This window comes from Polypterus senegalus, chromosome 7, assembly GCF_016835505.1.
Source record: "Polypterus senegalus isolate Bchr_013 chromosome 7, ASM1683550v1, whole genome shotgun sequence".
Classification (NCBI taxonomy): Eukaryota; Metazoa; Chordata; class Cladistia; order Polypteriformes; family Polypteridae; genus Polypterus; species Polypterus senegalus.
The window spans coordinates 118,693,443-118,697,958 of record NC_053160.1 but is presented as its reverse complement, the minus strand read 5'-3'; the positions used below and the strand labels follow the sequence as shown (position 1 = coordinate 118,697,958).

At 37.4% G+C, this 4,516-nt stretch overlaps 1 long non-coding RNA gene across 1 annotated transcript; it reads left to right on the top strand.

Moving 5' to 3' along the window:
- The first annotated feature begins 1,088 nt into the window (after window positions 1-1,088).
- On the top strand, window positions 1,089-1,817 carry LOC120532184. Its single transcript, XR_005634243.1, has 3 exons — window positions 1,089-1,107; window positions 1,226-1,290; window positions 1,778-1,817. It is a non-coding gene; the product is annotated as an uncharacterized LOC120532184 (long non-coding RNA).
- The last annotated feature ends 2,699 nt before the right edge of the window (window positions 1,818-4,516 follow it).

Sequence of the window (4,516 nt, the reverse complement as noted above, 5' to 3'; positions counted from 1 at the left end):
ACAGGATAAGGCACAGTATTGGCTGGCTTCTACTGGTTGGTCTCCAGCACATATTGTTCGCCAACCAGTAGGTGTTAGTCTGTTTCCGTGTTATGGTATTATGTCCAAGTGATTTAAAATAAATTTAAATGGTACTAGGTCCAGAGGTAGGTCCAGCAGAGGATACAGACACAGGTCCAGATCACGGCACAGTGGTTCGAGGAACACGGACAGGTCCAGGTCACAGCACGGTGGTTCAAGGCACACGGACAGGTCCAGATCACGGCACGGTGGTTCGAGGCACACGGACAGGTCCAGGTCACGGCACGGTGGTTCGAGGCACACGGACAGGCATGACAGGTCACAACGTACTGATGCCTACAGATGTGATGAAAGATCCCGGCACAGTGATCTTACCAGCCCCCCCTATGACGGGCCAAGGCATGGTGAGTTGTCCAAAGGCCGCAATTTCATCAAAACACTTTGCAATTCAGTTAGTCGTACTGATGAACCTGTAATTGTTTTAATCACGTTATTTAAGATTATTTCTCTTCTAATCCTGCCCGAATCTGTTAAAGTTTATCATTTGGTAATGTCTAAATTAAACTTTCTGTGGTGCAGATGCAGTGACAGATCTAAAATGGACATTCCCATTGCCTACGGATGGTAAGTATTTGATCTATTGGCAGTGTGAGATGAGAGAGAGACTTAATACTACAACTTTCTCTCTTTGTCTACTGTTCTCTCGGTCTACACAAACTGCTTTTCAGTTATAGCAGTGGCTTGTTTTTCTACCATCAATTGTAGGGTAGTTTCAATCATGTTATATTATAACATTTGTTTGAACTTTTTTCTTTCTCCAACACTATCTACTGTATTGATAAAACTGAAACTGATTACAAAAATAATTTTGAACCAGCTAGCTAGCCTTGCTGTTCTAAGGTAATCATAGTAATCAACAAATGTATTTCAGTGTTTCAGAAAAGGTCTTAACCCTGCTGTTTGACCTGCGATCAGTACAAAAAGCAGAACCTGCCTCTTCAGCCGTGCACATTTTGAGGATGGAGACTATGGTGGATTTTGAGGCAGAGGAGCAACGCCTCTGTGATGCAAGCTTTTGATACCCTGGTAGGTTTTACAAGTCTGAAAATAATGGAGTCTTGCATAACACAATACAATACAGTGCAAAACTGTTCGGTTCCTCTGAGGAGTGTCAGTCAACTTTATAATGGACTTATTCCAACAGGTGCTGCAAATTGCACGTATTGGAGGGAAAAACACCAAGGATTGTGTCCACAAAGTCCTTGACCGGTATGTTTCTACATACAGTATGAATTGTGGGTGTGGTGGGTGCTCTGCTTGAACTTTTTATTCTGGGTGTGGACCAGCATGTTTTCATTTGCCTTTTTCTTGCTTAACCCTTTTGTGCCCCTTGATAAATTTTTGCATTTCAGTTTTTATGAAATTTTGAAGCTTGGATCTAATAATAGGACTATAATATACTGTAGAAGAAAAGTTCCATCTTTTACCCTGCAGACATTTTTTGCACCATTTACTCCCATTATAACATTCATTTCTGTTTGCATAAAACAATGTCTGAGTATGTCATACTAGATAAAAATTAAGTGAAATTATAAATTCACAACACATTGTGGTCTTATAGACCAGCAGCAGCTGTTCTGAAAAGAGGGGGCCAACCTAGGGTACACTGATCACACGTCATAAAGCCTTTATAGTACATTGATGTTGTTCCTATGTATATCACTCACATTGATTTATAAATGTCTTTTTTTTTTAGGCTCTTCAGTAATGCCCTGATGGCGAGGTTTAATATGAAGGGGAGGGAAAAGGGGCAAGAAACCTTTGGAGAACACAAAGGTTTATAGAGCAATACAAGGTAAGCCCATATTTCATGTTGGCTAAGGCAAGAACATTACCCCTTGCCAACCTGTAATAATTTGATTTATAACTTGATTTCCGCCTAATGTCTACTAGCTGTGACTATCTTTAACATTTGCAGACATGGTTTTGTAATAATCCAGTATTGGTAGTGGATGCATAGGCAACCAAGTTTTGCTTTCAAATATGGGGACTTGGTGTATGACTGCAGATTACCTTCATAATTCTAATCACTTGTCTTTTCTACTCGTGCAGATGGAGTCATGAAATTTGACCCGGCAGCCACAGAGGGCTTTATAAGGATGTGTGCTTCAGAGCATTTAAAGCATGCACCACAAAGATGTGGAGGTCGAGTGGACACACTCATCTCTCAACTCTCATCGATCATGACTGATTAACTTTTTAATTTTTTGTATTCAATATGGTGGATGGAATTAATAAAAATGGAAAGAATTGTGTGATGAGTGAATTGTGATTTTTGTTTCTTATTTGAATAAGAATATGATGACTGGAAATGCATGCAAAATGCATACAAAAGTGTAAAGCATTTCCAGTTCAAATCGGCTGCTGAGTCAAACGAAGCTACAGGAAAATAAACTGGTACAGTAAACAGGTCCTCCACCTTCTGGAACTACAGCCACCTTCTGAAATGGAACTACAGTGTACAGAGAATTGAAACAGTAGACCTGTAAAAACAATGTCTTAAATGAGTTTAAATATATTTAAATTTTATGTCGAGATAACATTTTTTTTAGAATTAGCATAACATGCTATGGTAAATCTAATCCAAACGTCCACATTTGGACCTCATTTCGACTAGAATTAGCCCTTATCTGGAGGTCCTGGGGATGTCAATACTTGACGTTCGGAATACGTCGAAAAAAAGACGTCATCTGGCGTCACTATCTGCACCTTCAGAGGACCAGAATGGTACGTGCAAAAATGACGTGGAAAAGACGTCGCTTCAACGTGTCTCTGCGCAGTGGGTAATTACTTCCATTTAAATTATCTTGTCATAATCTATCCATGTGTTAGATTTCTCTTTTTCCTCCTCTGTTCTCAAAAACAATTTTAAGAAATATCAAGACATGCTCCAAAAATCCCAAGTATCAATTACAGTATATGTATCCCCTTGTCATCAGTTTGCAATGGGAATTGCTCCATTTTGACACTCTTGCCCCATTAATGAGCCTGGAACATCTGTAAATATGTTAAAGTCCTGTCCACATGTCTTGTGTTAGGGTAATATTGATCTCTTACTTAAAGGTATTTTCCTCTCTACTACTGTTTTGTTAATTACATTTAATGTACATTTCTTTGGTATAATATGTAGGAGTTTGGGTGTGGTTTTATAGTTTACTTCTCTGCTATTGACTAACAACTGTTTTGTTTCATTGTCTCATCACTAAACAATATATCCAAACCCCCTTCAACAAGGTTCTTATGGTGAGTAGTTTTTTCAAACCCCAAAGTCCTAGTTGTCTGTCCCTTCCTGTATGTATTGAAAACAAAATTTATACTCAAGTGCTTTCTAATTCTAGTGCAGCAAAAAAACTTCAGTTCTGCTTTAGTTCATTAATCTTCTATACACTTCTAAAAAAACCATAAAATAACAGAAAATGTAAAGTTTCAGTCTAACGATGGATTTATTGAAAATTTAACCGTACCTTTACAAAGGACAACTGGCCTTTTCATTGAGAAGTAAATATATACCCCCTATGTAATTCTAGTGTTTTTTTGGTTAAAATGACAGGATCCTAAAATTAATTTGGAATGTAATGAAATGGAGTCTTGAGGTAAACAGTGCTTTTAACAGTATCATTAAAATTAAAACAATAATAAAAAATCTAGTTGCCATTTTTGTTCTTTTATCTCCATCCCTGAGAATTAAGCAGACTTTGCTGATGTGTTTAGCAATTTTCTGTTATTTAAAATGCCCAATCATGGTCCTCAAAGTGTTTCTTATTTCCAGCAGAATTATGTTGTAATCTGTGAACAAAGTATAATTCAATTTCCAGCTGCCACTTGGAGGCTAATAGGGAAACAATTAAATGGTTAACAGTTTATCCTCATCTTCTGTGTCTAGTCTATATGATTTTTACAAATAACTTTACGAAACTGTGGTCTAAATTGTGGGAGAACCTGTTGAATATTTGCTTACTTTACACAATAGAAGTCAAAACAATAGAAGTCAACCAAAGTGCTGTACACCTTCCATAAATACACCAAATACATACTGTATGTATACTGTATGTAATACATACTTTATTAAACAAACACATCAAAAATAAATACTCGCATACAACTAAGTCAAAAAGATAAGCTTTCAGGAATGATTTAAAAGTGATCAAAGTTGGTGTTGACCTAATATAGGTAGACTATACAAAGCTTAGGGGCAGCTACTGCAAAAGCAGAGTCTCCTCTTAAGCTGAAGTGTGGAATTTGGCACAATCCATAACTTCTGCTCAGAGGACCTTAGTGATCTTGAAGAACAGTAAGGGTATAAGAGGTCAGTAAGATAAGGGGGCTAAACCATTCAGGGACTTAAAAACAAACAGTCAAATTTTAAATTCAATTCTGTAGTGAACAGGAAGTCAGTGAAGAGAAGGTAAGACTCCTGTGATGTGTTTTTGTTTTC